This window comes from Triticum urartu, chromosome 6, assembly GCF_003073215.2.
Source record: "Triticum urartu cultivar G1812 chromosome 6, Tu2.1, whole genome shotgun sequence".
In the NCBI taxonomy this organism is placed as follows: Eukaryota; Viridiplantae; Streptophyta; class Magnoliopsida; order Poales; family Poaceae; genus Triticum; species Triticum urartu.
This window is the reverse complement of record NC_053027.1, coordinates 353931774-353947074: the sequence shown is the minus strand read 5'-3', so window position 1 is coordinate 353947074 and position 15301 is coordinate 353931774.

The following is a 15301-nucleotide window of genomic DNA, read 5'->3' as shown; positions in this document are numbered from 1 at the left end:
ATTGCATTCTCATTCCAGTCAATACAGACATCTGTGATCCCTTTGCTTAATTATATGCGTCACTGTAACTAGTACTCCATCCGTCAATTTATAAGTTTTTCTTACCTTTTCCATCAACTTCGTGCAATGCACGGGCATCTTTCTAGAAACACTAGAACATGTCGGACCGCATATGACCAAACCGATGATGCACCAACCTAGCTACTACCCTACTTATCTGGTGGAAAAAGCCCCGCCCTAGTGTTTCCAATCGTTATTTCTATCTATCGATCGTGCCAAGGAGCAAAACGAAATGTTATAATTTATACATGTTTCTCTACTCCTACTCCTATAAAAGACTCAGTTGGTGACGGTGGTGTGTCTGCCATCCGTCGTTTCAGACCATTAGATCTGCATCTAACGGCCGTGACGTAAGTTGTGGCATTTTTGCGACAATAGCCCACTTCTCTGCTCCAATTTGCAGAAAACCCCTTATTATCTTGAAAGCAACCACATCCCTCCCTCACCTCATTAAAGCAGCCTGAGAAATATATTTTTAGTGAAAAATAATATATTTTTCATGGTATATATGTATATCAAAACAAGAGTGTTTTCTTTCAAGTTTGTGAACAAGTACTACTATTCTACTACTTTGGATCCATCGCAATGCACAGGCACATTGCTAGTAAAACTAAAAGGCATGCCGCGTTCGCTTCACACACCCACACACCCGGGAATCGGGCGTACTCCACGGCCCGTCTGGCATGCCACATAGCTAGTGAAGGCGTGTTTCCTACCATTTTCACTTTCATGTGGGACCGTAGTTGAGCAAACTGACTATTGGCAAACCGCACCCCGCCCACCATGTTGGAAAACAGAAACGAGGAGGGGAAGATCTAGCTATAACATGGAACCCAAGAAATTTGGTGTCAGATGGGGTTCGTTAATAGAGTAGGAGCATTCCGTACTACTACTCGTACTAGTACGAAGTTTGTACTACAACTAGTACTACCACTATACAACTAGGTACATGCACGACATAGCATCATAGGAACAAAAAATGGGAAGATCTTGTTTTGGGTGATTATCTTTTTTTCAGTCAATGTAGTATGAATAATATGATGTGGGGGGCACCCATGAAGCTTATGCGGCTAAGTTGCATGGCTAGGAAAGGCTAGAGAAAAATAAATAGATAATGTGTTTAGAGTGCACTCCACTAAATAGATATACTTTGGATCCATTGCAACGCACATGACGACACATTGGTAGTAGTAAGAAACAAATTCCGGGTTTGGATGATTTCGTACTGCGGGAGCACCACAAGGCCTGCCGTAGGAGTTACATTTTGCTCTTGGGGCCCACGGCACCGAGATTCGGTGGCTTAGTGCACCGGCCTATGAGTCAATGACATGTGGACCTTAAATGCGGCTGGCCCACATGTCATTCTCATGGTGGTGGCGTGGTTCGCGACTCACTCTTTCGAGATGAACCGACTGGTGGTGGCGTGGCCATGGCGAGGGTGCCACAGCTGGGCATCGGGGCGTTACAGGCGTAGATGGCCACACAGGCGGGTACTACCTATAGTACAGAAGTACTCCAGCTGAAGATTGATGCCCGCGACGAAATGTGTCACAGTCGTTGGATGAAAATTAGATGGTGTGGGAGTATGGATCGGAGCACAGGAGTGGAGCAGGCAAACCGCGTACAATCGGGTGTGGTTGTGGTAGAAACTTGATGGTCACCACAGTTCAGCTAGCTCACATGTCATGCACACAAAGGTAGAGGAGCGGTGGGGCCAAGAGGGATGAGGCGCACGTCGAGGGACGTCGTGCCGTGGGTTGGAGCAGCATCATGGGAATCGCGGGTGGTAGTGGTAGAAACGTGATGGTCGCCGTGGTTCGACTTCCATGGACAAGCTATCATGTCTGCTGACACATGCATTGCATACCGCTCACTACAAGGAGTAGTTGTAACGCCCTCGATGCGGCTATATCTCCTACGTCTCGAAGCACGACTTAGAGGCATAACCGCATTGAAAGCAATGTCGCAAGTAAGGTAATCTTCACAACAACCCATGTAAATAGATAAAAGGGGAAAGGATACATAGTTGGCTTACACTCGCCACGTCACACAAATACATGAATAACATTACAATCATCCAATACACTCATGGTCCGACTACGGTACCAAAATAAAGATCACCCCCACATGCGACAAAGTCCCCGATCGCCCCAACTGGGCACCACTACTGATCATCTGGGAAAGACACATAGTAACGATGAGAGTCTTCATCGAACTCCCACTTGAGCTCAAGCGCATCGTCTGGAACGGTATCATCGGTCCCTGCATCTGGTTTTAGAAGTAATCTATGAGTCACGGGGACTCTGCAATCTCGCACCCTCGTGATCAAGACCATTTAAGCTTATAGGTAAGACAAGGTATGAGGTGGAGCTACAGCAAGCAACTAGCATATATGGTGGCTAACCTATTCCCAAAAGAGAGCGAGAAGAGAAGGCAAAGAACGGATGAAGAAACTATGATCAAGAAGTGATCCTAGAACAACATACGTCAAACATTACTCCAACACCGTGTTCACTTCTCGGACTCCACCGAGAAGAGACCATCACGGTTACACACGCGGTTGATTCATTTTAATTAAGTTAAGTTTCATGTTATCTACAATCAGACATTAACAAATTCCCATCTTCCCATAACCGCGGGCACGGCTTTCAAAAGTTCAAATCCCTGCAGGGAAGTCCCCACTTAGCCCATCACAAGCTCTCAGGGTCAACGAAGGATATTCCTTCTCCTGAGAAATTCCGATCAGACTCGGCATCTCGGTTACAAGACATCCTCGACAATGGTAAAACTACACCAGAAACACCACCCAGATGTGCCGACAAATACCGATAGGAGCTGCACATATCTCGTTCTCAGGGCACACCGGATGAGCAAGACGTCGGGTAGGCCAGCCCAGAGTTGCCCCTGATAGCCCCAGACATCGCTTAGTTGGACCAACACTTTGAGAAGCACTGCCCCGGGGGGTTAAAATAAAGATGACCCTTGAGTCCGCGAAACCCAAGGGAAAAAGGCTAGGTGGAAAATGGTAAAACCAAAGTTGGGCATTGCTGGAAGAGTTTTATTCAAGGCGAACTATCAAGGGGTTCCCATTATAACCCAACCGCATAAGGAACGCAAAATCCGGGAACATAACACCGATATGACGGAAACTAGGGCGGCAAGAGTGGAACAAAACACTAGGCATAAGGCTGAGCCTTCCACCCTTTACCAAGTATATAGGTGCATTAAGATAACAAGATAATATAGTGATATCCCAACAATAAACAATGTTCCAACAAGGAACGGTCTCCAATCTTCACCTGCAACTAGCAACGCTATAAGAGGGGCTGAGCAAAGCGGTAACATAGCCAATCAACGGTTTGCTAGGACATGGTGGGTTAGAGGTTTGACATGGCAATATGGGAGGCATGATAAGCAAGTGGTAGGTATCGTAGCATAGGCATAGCAAACGAGCGAGCATCTAGCAAGCAAAGATAGAAGTGATTTCGAGGGTATGATCATCTTGCCTGCAAAGTTGTCAGAGTTGACTTGATCCTCGAAAGCGAACTCAACGGGCTCCTCGTTCACGAACTCGTCTCCCGGCTCTACCCAAACAAGAACAACAAGCTCACGGAACACAATCAACCACGTGCAATGCTCAAACAACATGATGCAAACATGGTATGATATGCGGGATGAAGTATGTGATGCATATGCAAGATTTGACAAGGAATGATTGAACCTGGGCTCAACCTGTAAATCCAAGAGTGCCACTGTAAATTTGAGGTGATTTTGGTTGATATCGATATAAAGATCACCGGAATCGGATGCACGGTTTGGAAATGGCAAGCAAAACAAATATGGCACCGGTCTGCGATAATCAGCAAGTGACCAACTAAATGCATCAAGATAAATATGCTAAAGCACTCAAACATGACAACAAAATACATGGAAGGGATCCACTCATGGAGCTTGACAAAATATGAACACTGAGCTACGGCTAATTCATCCATTAACAGGTTCAAACAAGCATGGCAAAAGTGCAAATGATAACAGGTTTCAGACTTAGTGAAATTAACACAAGTCTGGAACTTATCATCAGGAAGCACACTTTGGAGCATGAAAACTATATGCTACAGGAACTTAACATGGCAAAGCAAGGCATAGCATGAAGCTACTCAAAGCACTTAACAAAAGTCCCTTAGTGACCTTGAGCCAAAAGGGATCAGAAAATACGATTGCAAGCATGTGAACATGGAAAAACATAAACAGATTCAGAGAATGGCATGACAAACTAAGCATACACCCATCAAGAATACATAGCATAGAAGCTAGACATGGCAAGAACAATAACATAGCAAGCACGGATCAATATCAACATCCTCGGCAAAATCTCTAAACATGTCAACAATCTGCCAGGATTCACTTTATAGCAAAAGTAGAGCTCGATTGACTCAAGCTAGGGTTCTCCATAAATGCAAAAAAAGACATGGATGGATAGAGACCCACAATGTTAATAAAACATCCTTACTGATCATCCTCAAAATAGGCACGGATCACTAGGAAACAACATGAACATATGGCATAACGACAAAAACAGAACAAGGACTTAGTGAAATTTCAAGTCCCTGAAATCAGCATTACCGATTACGCTACTTTGCAAGCTTGTGCTAGTCACCACAAATGTCACAAAAATACATGGCAAGCACCTCTGTAAAAATGGCATGGCATATAACAAAACACATGTAGAGCTCAGGATCATAGCATGCACACATTAAATATGGCAAAAATGACAAATAGCTATCTGGTGAAACAGATCTGCCAAATTCACCACATAGCCATCTTCCAACAGCATTTCGGGCATCAAGATCAGCTCAAATGAAAATGATGCAATGAGATGAAATGATGTACTCGTCGAGGCGAACATTTTGATATGCTACACGCATAAATCGGATCTACGATGAGAGAGTTACGACATGATGAAAATTGCTAAAAAAATTAGGGTTAGAGGGGAAGAAGTCTACCGAGAGGTTTGACCAGATCTGGATCCGGCGCGGAAACCGAGGTTCGTCGCCGGCGAGCACAATAGCAGCTCGTGAAATCAAGGTCGCCGGAGTGAGCTGCGGTGGCCGGACTTGGCGGCGCTCGCTGGAGCGTGGGAAGCGGAGGCCGGACGGCGAGGTGGCGGCTTCTCGCCAGGCGCGGCGCTGGCGGAGCTCCGGTGGCCGGGCGGCGGGGTCTCGCGGCGGCGTGGCGAACGGCGGCAGGACACCGGGCGGCGAGGCGGCGGGGTCGGTGAGTGGATCGGGCGGCGGAGACGAGGTGGCGGGCGGCGACGCGCGCGGGCCTCGGGGGCTCTCCCCGGGCCGAGCGGGCCAGAGCGGGAGTGGGTGGCGGCGCACCACGTGGCGAGCAGCGGTTGGCGGCGGCGAACTGTCCGGCGGCCGGCGGACGTGTCCGGCCGCGCGGAGGAGCGGGACTAGGGTTTAGGGGTAGATGGGATCCGGAATTTTTGAGGGAGAGACCTTTTTATAGGTAGGAGGAGCTAGGAGGCTCCAAATTGAGCACGGTTTGCGGCCACGCGATCGTGATCGAATGCTCTAGATGATGGATGGGTTTTTGGTGGGTTTTGGGTCAAATTGGAAGGGTGTTGGGCTGCAACACAAATGAGGCCTTCTTGGTCCCTCGGTTAACCGTTGGAGTATCGAACGAAGTCCAAATGGTACGAAACATGACAGGCGATCTACCGGTAGTAAACCAAGGCCGCATGGCAAGTCTCGGTCCAATCCGGAAATGTTTAACCCCCACACACGAAAAGAGGTAGAAAGGGGCACCGGTGGAGATAGGAGCTCCGGAATGCAAAACGGACAATGGGGAAAATGCTCGAATGCATGAGACGAACACGTATGCAAATGCAACGCACATGATGACATGATATGAGATGCATGACATAGACAACAACACACAGAGACAAAAACCCGACACCGATGAAATAAAATAACTTAGCGCCGAAAAGGCGAGAGTTGGAGTACAGATAAGGTAAATTACATCCGGGGTGTTACAGTAGTAGTAGAGAAAACTTGTTCCAAAGATACCATTTTTCCGATAAAATTCTCGAGATATCATTAGTTTTTACACATGGGATTACTCCTTCAAGGGTAAATCACAACTGGTGTTTTGTAAAAAAATGCATCTTGATGCTCCTTGCAATGCATGGGCATCTTGCTAGTTATAGAAGAAGCCCACACGGACATCTTGCCGCAGGGTGTGCCAGCGACCCAAAATCATTTTTTTCCAGACACTTAGGTGCACAGGATGTCGTGCCATGCTACAAAATGTAAAAAAAACAGCTCCAATTTTTTTAAAACATGTTATCTTCAAACCAGCCACACCCGTCCCTCACCTCATCAAAACAGCCTGAGGAATATATTTTGAGTGAAGCATGATTTACTTTTACTGATATATGCATATCAAAACTAGAGTGTTTATATTTCTAGCCCGCGAACAAGTATTATTCTACTACTTTGGATCCATTGCAATGCACGGGCCAGCACATTGGTAGTAGTAGTCTCTATCTCTACTCTTATAAAAATAGAGTTGTTGATGATGGTGTGCCTGCCATCCTGCAATATAGGTCGTCCGATTTATATCTGAAGGATAGGAAGGAAACTATGGCAATTTTGCAAAAAGATACCAACATCCCTCTCCACATTTGCAAATAAGGCCTTCCCTCGTTCATCCTTTTCTCCCACAAGATAAACTACTCATACAAATGCATCTTGATGTTCCGTGGAACGAACGGGCATCTTGCTAGTCTACCACTCTTATAAAAAACAGAGTTGGTGATGATGGTGTGCCTGCCATGCTGCAATATAGGCCATTCGATTTATATCTGACGGATAGGAAGAAAACTATGGCAATTTTGCAAAAAGATACCCACACCCCTCTCCATATTTGCAAATAAGGCCTTCCGTCGTTCATCCTTTTCTCTCACAAGATAAACTACTCATATAAATGCATCTTAATGTTACGTGCAATGCACGAGGATGTTTCCATGGGGGTATCTCTAGTGTGGCATGGTCGTAGTTGCAAGTTGACGCCCCTTGAGATGCTGACGTTGAGGGGCACTCGGATTTTGTCCGATGAGGAGGTAAGTGATGAGTTTGATCACATAGTAAATGCATTCTAAAGACTACTTCCATGTCCATTTCATAATTCTCCCGCTGCCCACCGTTTCAGAGGTTAGGCTCGGTGCCAGTGGAGATTGGCGTGCATATGTATGGGAGGGTACCAACATCAATTTGCACAACATTTACAATGGTGACACCGTTCCCGTAGAACCTTTGTCCAACATTGGGATCAGCCATGCAATGGGCCTTCGCCTGAATTGGTACGATGGAACCACGGTGAGATTGAAGAAGATAGCAATCATGGAAGCCCCGATAAGGTTGTCCGCCAACCAAAATTACACTCCCATCATGGCGTTCGACATCGCGATTGCTTTCATGAACCATGCACATGGCGGTCAAAGGTGGACCATGTTGTCTGCGGCCGATTTGTTGTTGTACGAGTATGAAGACGCTGTGCTCCTATCTAAATGCATCTTCGTGGTGACAAACCAGGGGACTTGTTTCGTATGGGACACATCCTACGGTATACTCCCTCTCTTCTAATTTATTTGTTTTGAATTTTTTTTGTTTTATAAATTTCAAATTCAAATTTAGAGCTCCCCATCACATGTTGAGATTACAATGTCCATTAAATCATTGCGTGCATGTACTAGGAAGAAACAAATCTCGAGTTTGGCATGAGTTTGTGCAGTGATAGCACCATAAGGCCTGGCACAGGAGTTACATTTTCCTCTCCGTGCCCTCGGGACTAAGCTTCAGCGCCTTACTATAGCTACCTTTGAGTCAATAACATGTGGACCCGATAGGTGGCTGGTCCACATGTAATGCTCCCAAAGGCAGACGGGCAGTGGGGCCGAGAGCGGTGAGACGCAGGTCGGGGGACGTGTGGTGTCCTTCGTTCGAGCGGCGTCATGGGAATCAGGTGTGGCTATGGTAGAAACTTGATGCTCGCCGCATTTCAGGTGGCCCACATGTCATGCACACAAAGGCAGTGGATGAAACGTGATGGTCGCCGTAGTTGAACTTCCATGGATAAGCTGTCATGTCTACGGACAAATGCATTGCACACCGATCACTGTAAGGAGTAGTAGAGAAAGCTAGGCGGATAAATAGTTCCTTATAGTAAAGAGGACCCATGCTACTACTTGTTCCAAAGACATGCACACCATCGAAATAGTCCATCTATATCAATATACACAAAGAGGAAATATTTTGTTTTACAAGAGAGGAAATAGTTCATCCATCCATAATGCCCTGTTGGTGGTGCAGCTTCTTCTTCTACTACTTCTTCTTCTTATTCTTGTTCTCATTTTCTGTGGGAGTTGGCTTCATAACAAGCTCTCTGGACCTTGCAGCTATCTCAAAACTCACACGGGCATCGAGGGCGGCATATTTTATCTTCTTGTACGTCAAGGGATAATTCTCCCATCCAGACGACCTTAATGCCAACTTCTCGTCACCCTTTTTAAGATTTGTTCCGAGCACAAAATTTTCTATGTCGAATAGGGATGGTGTCGGTTTATCGCAATCTTCTACAGGAATTTTTATTTTGGTTTATACATCAGTGATGCTTTTCAAATCAAGGTTGTACAGCTCCAACTTCTATTTGTCCCCTACGATGGCTGCCCCACAGAAGTATATGTCCTCCCAAGAAAAGAAATCGTAGAGCTCACCTGGTATGGAGGGGTTGTGTATGATGTGGTACACCAAAACATCATCTTCAAGGCACGGCTGAAGGACGACGGCGCGTTGGATCTTCCCAGTGGCACGCTCTATGTACTCTACGTCGAGACCGATGACCTTCATCTCCACCTTTTGGAGGGAGTTGGATACATTGTTGATCCACTTCCGAACAACCCTTGGCTGTGATGACCTATAAGTATAGGGGATCTATTGTATTCCTTTCGATAAGTAAGAGTGTCAAACCCAACGAGGAGCAGAAGGAAATGATAAGAGGTTTTCAGCAAGGTATTCTCTGCAAGCACTGAAATTATCGGTAACAGATAGTTTTGTGATAAGGTAATTGGTAACAAGTAACAAGTAACAAGTGTAAATAAAGTGCAGGAAGATGGCCCAATCCTTTTTGTAGCAAAGGACAAGCCTGCACAATTTCTTATATAGAGAAAAGCGCTCCCGAGGACACATGGGAATTATCGTCAAGCTAGTTTTCATCACGATCATATGATTCGCGTTCGGTACTTTGATAATTTGATATGTGGGTGAACCGGTGCTTGGGTACTGTCCTTACTTGGACAAGCAACCCACTTATGATTAACCCCCATTGCAAGCATCCGCAACTACAACAGAAGTATTAAGGTAAACCTAACTATAACATGAAACATATGGATCAAAATCAGCCCCTTACGAAGCAACGCATAAACTAGGGTTTAAGCTTCTGTCACTCTAGCAACCCATCATCTACTTATTACTTCCCAATGCCTCCCTCTAGGCCCAAACAATGGTGAAGTGTCATGTAGTCGATGTTCACATGACACCACTAGAGGGATGACAACATACATCTCATCAAAATATCGAACGAATACCAAATTCACATGACTACTAATAGCAAGACTTCTCCCATGTCCTCAGGAGCAAACGTAACTACTCAGAAAGCATATTCATGTTCATAATCAGAGGGGTATAAATATGCATAATGGATCTGAACATATGATCTGACACCAAGTAAACCAACTAGCATCAACTACAAGGAGTAATCAACACAACTAGCAACCCATAGGTACCAATCTGAGGTTTGGATACAAAGATTGGATACAAGAGATGAACTAGGTTTGAGATGAGATGGTGCTGGTGAAGATGTTGATGGATATTGACTCCCTCCCTATGAGAGGATCGTTGGTGATGACGATGGTCATGATTTTCCCCTCCCAGAGAGAAGTTTCCCCAGCAGAACAGCTCTGTCGGAGCCCTAGATTGGTTCCACCAAGGTTCCGCTTCGTGGCGGCAGAGTCTCGTCCCGAAAGCTTGCTTATGATTTTTTTTCCTCGACAAAATACTCCATATAGCCAAAGATGGGCATCTGAGGGCCACCAGTGGGCCCATGAGGCAGGGGGCGTGCCCTCCCCCCCAGGGGGGTAGGGCGCGCCCCCACCCTCGTGGCTGGTGGGTGGCCCCCCTCTGGTACTTCTTCTGCTCAGTATTTTTTATATATTCTGGAAATAACTTCCGTGAAGTTTTAGGACTTTTGGAGTTGTGCAGAATAGGTCTCTAATATTTGCTCCTTTTCCAGCCCAGAATTCTAGCTGCCGGAATTCTCCCTCTTTATGTAAACCTTCTAAATTAAGAGAGAATGGGCATAAGTATTGTGACATAATGTGTAATAACAACCCATAATGCAATAAATATTGATATAAAAGCATAATTCAAAATGGACGTATCAACTCCCCCAAGCTTAGACCTCGCTTGTCCTCAAGCAAAAGCCGAAATCGAAAAATATGTCCACATGTTTAGAGATAGAGGTATCGATAAAAATAAAATACGGACATGAGGGCATCATGGTCATTCTTAGAACAATATATATATATATACATATATATATATATTGTCATATGATCTCTTATGCTAAAGTAGCAATTCAATCACAATTTCAAGTATGAATCATAAACTTCATTGAGAACCAACAAACTATAATCTCAATCATTGAGGCAATTGCAATATATCATAAAATAGGAGAGAGTCAATATAAGAGCTTTTCAGCAAGTCCACATACTCAACCATCTTTTAGACTTTCACAATTGCTAACACTCACGCAATATTTATGGGCATGAAGTTTTAATCGGACACAGAGAAAGATAGGGGCTTATAGTTTTGCCTCCAAATGTTTTACCTCAAGGGTAATATCAACAATAATAATTCATGAGGACTCACATCCAATTAGTTATATATATCAGGATCTTTCCAACACATTGTGCTTGCCAAAGGATAAAATGTAGAAGGAAAGGTGAAGATCACCATGACTCTTATATAAGGTAGAAGATAAAAGCAAAAGATAGGCCCTTCACAGAGGGAAGTAGAGGTTGTCACGCGCTTTTATGGTTGGATGCACAAAATCTTAATGCAAAAGAACGTCACTTTATATTGCCACTTGTGATATGGACCTTTATTATGCAGTCCTTCGCTTTTATTTCTTCCATATCACAAGATCGTATAAAGCTTATTTTCTCCACATTAATAAGTCATACATATTTAAAGAGCAATTTTTATTGCTTGCACCGATGACAACTTACTTGAAGGATCTTACTCAATCCATAGGTATATATGGTGGACTCTCATAGCAAAACTGGGTTTTAGGGATATTTGGAAGCACAAGTAGTATCTCTACTTGGTGCAAAGAACTTGGCTAGCATGATAGGGAAAGGCAAGCTCAACATGTTGGATGATCCATGACAATATAATTTATCTCAGATGAAAGAAAACATAACCCATTACGTTGTCTTCCTTGTCCAACGTCAACTCTTAGCATGTCATACTTTAATGAGTGCTCACAATCATAAAAGATGTCCAAGATAGTATATCTATATGTGAACCTCTCTTTCTTTATTACTTCCTATTAATTGCAACAGTGACCAAAACTATGTTTGTCAACTCTCAACAACTTTTATTCATCATACTCTTTATATGTGAGCTCATTACTCTCCATAAGATCCATATGATCTCCTTGTTTCTTTTTTTATTTCTTCTCTTTTATTTTATTCCCTCAAGATCATAGCAAAATAATAAAGCCCTTGACTCAACACTAATCTTTATTATATATAGCTCACGGACTCGATTACATAGAAGGATCATAAAGCAAAACTCACAGCTAGATCATACTAAAACTTTATTCTACTAGATCAAGATATTATCAAAAGGATCGAACTAAGAAAAACGGTAAAGATAAAAGTGATGGTGTTACGATACCGGGGCACTCCCCCAAGCTTGGCAGTTGCCAAAGGGAGTGCCCATACCAGATACTCAGTTTTTCTTTGTTGGTGAAGAAGGTGGAGTTGTTGATGATGTAGGCTTGTCGTCCCTCTTCCAAGGCATAGGCTCACCATCGTAGAAGGATGATAGAGTCTCCTGAATCCTCAAATCTGCAGCCAAACTCATCCTCTTGAATATATATTCATACTCATAGTTTTGATTTTGCAGGTCATAGATCTGGGCTTGGAGGTGCTCGATTTTCTCATGAAGCTTGAAGATGGCCTCCCCGATGTCCTTGACGTCCAGCTTGTGGTTGTTGGTGAACTCCGTGAACATAATGTGATTGGAGTCGAGTCCACGCTCCACCATCTCCTAACACTTGAGAACTTGTTGCTCCAATGCCTCGAGCCTTGCCTCCATGCTTCCGGTCTTCCTTGGTCCCTCAACATTGCGGATGTGCAACAACCCCTCACACATCTCAATGGTTTGAGGGCGTTGCAGCACCTCCGCGAGGTAGGGGTTGATGACCTTAACAAAGAACTTGTCATTGGCGGCACTTGAAGACGACATGATGACTTGGATCTGTCAGAAAAATAGCTCGAAACAAAGACAAGAGATATTTGCGTGATACGGTGGTCAAAACCTTCAGGAGATTATATAATGAATTTTTACCGACCAAAAGAAGTATCATGCAATAAAATGGAGTCCGGAGAGCGCACGAGGTGCCCACGAGGCAGGGGGCATGCCTAGGGGGGTAGGGCGCGCCCTCCACCCTCATGGAAGCCCCGTGTCCTTTCCAGTCTGCTTCTTATTTTCCTATTTTCTTAAATATTCCAAAATGGAGAAAAATTGCCATTAGAACTGTTTTGGAGTCGGTTTACTTACCGTACCACGTACCTATTCCTTTTAGGAGTCTTTGTGGCACCCCGGCCCAGAGCGACCGGTTTACCCTGCAACACACAACATCTTGGTACAGAAAACAACTGCTTTATTGATGCTAGCGGGTCAGAGTTTATATTACAATAGATGTCGAGGCCTAGCAGCACACATGGTGTGGCTGAACAATATGTACATTATTTAGTGAACATAATGGGGCCTCGATCATATCAACTATGCGGCAGCGGAACAACGTCGTAGCGGTAACTCCATAGCACAGGGACACCGATGTGGACACGATCTAGACTCGAGCAGCGCTCCTTTCCAACGCGACTTTCCTGAAATCTGGCATGACACGCCAGGTCAGTACATTGAATGTACTTGCAAGCTCACAACAGGCATAATCATAATGACAAACAATATCATGATATTTAACCAATTAATAATGAAATAATGTTCCAACATGATGTGCTCATGCTCTTGGGATAAACGTCCCTCGGGACCAACTTACCAACCGTGATCGTTCTCGGATCACAAAACAACCCACTATCGTGGTCTTAACCAGAGTAACTTGTGATCCTTACAGCGATCACCACCACACCACCATCGTGGTCTTAACCAGAGTAACTCGTGATCCTTTCGGTGATCACCACCACACCACCATCGTGGTCTTAACCAAAATAACTCGTGATCCTTTCGGCGATCACCACCACGACCCATATTGGGTCTCGAACAGCTCGATGGCCTTTCCGCCATCATCATAAGTGCAATGATCATAACTTAGTGTGCATGTTTTTTAAATGTTGACTCATGGTGGGACCTACTACGAGTTGTCCGTGACCATGGACTCGGCTATCGATAAATTATACACTCTCCATAGGTAGCACACTGTACCCACACCACGGAACCCATGGCCTCGCACTCCCATTCGGGTGGACCAATGGCATTCCGACAAAACCCTTCCATTGCCATGACACTCTCCCGGCCACTCCGACCCAATCCCCAACGGGCTAGTCCTGGGTGGCCCCGTGTCTTCCAAAGGCACAGCAACCACCGTCGTGGCCAAAACAATCCACTCGGGGACCCGGTACCAAAATCTCAACAACGGGCACACAAGGTTATGCATGCTTACCGGGCCAGGGTAAGCATGCCCATAACCTTCCCTAGTTGGAGGCACCGACCAGAGATATGTCAATGGACTGAATCAAGGCCTTCCCACAAAGGCAAATGTGGTTGCACTGGGAAAATCTCGATTCAGCGGCACCATGACCCAGTCAACGATATATTCAAGTTGAGTTATATTCATGTTCAACTTAAAATGAAAATGACAGGTGTCATAGAATGCCATGAAATGCAATAATACACATGCATCATATAATACGAAAATGACTGATGTCAACCATATTCACACTAAGCATAAGCATCAACAACTTATCTCACTTTCTGGTCTCACTTTAACAATATATTTTTCAGCAAGTAACATTATTTTCTCATGCAAGAAAATAACTTCGATTAATTCCTCATAAGCATAGCAAAGATTCTACCATCATCACCTCAAGCAAATCCTAATTTCTTTACCAATCATGTTAGGTTCAAACACTCTACAAATTAAGTAAAATGGCTACACCAACACTAAACAAGATATATTCTAGCAAATTTAACTATTTATTTATGCAAGAAAATAACTTTAAGCAATTATTCATACACATAACAACTCATTTTATCACTACCATAATTAGATCTTAGCGTCTTTACCAACTAAACTAGTTTCAAGGTTCTGTAAATCAAGCATAATACCAGCACACACTTTAACAACATATAAATAACATAATAGTTATTTAAAATGCATGGATTAATCATTCAATTCAAGAAAGAAATTCATCACTATTTAAATGGCACCATGAAAATGTTGTTGTGGCTTTCCTTAGTGCAGATGAGGTTCACAAGCCTTCTGGTGATCCTCAAGACAAGCCTCACCCTCTGAAAATAATTTTAAACATAAGAAGAAAATATCAAGAACTCTTCCAAAAATCACTAGAAATTCTAGACAGCTCAGAAAAATGTCATTTTTGGTGAGCTGCTAGATTTCCTTGCAAAGAACATAATGCAAAAATAATCAACTCATTTGGACTTATGGTTGAAAAGTTATGGCTGTTTCAAGCTCTCTAGAATTGAATGAAATTAGAATTTAAATAAACAGACTAGGGGGTGACGTCGAAGGCGTAAATCCTCAGGGCGCCACCACTCGTACCGCTTCGCGCGCCTACATAGTGGCTGACTACCAGGCCCCGCTAGTCAGGTGAGAAGGAAACAGGGAAGGTCGCGGCTTCGCCGGA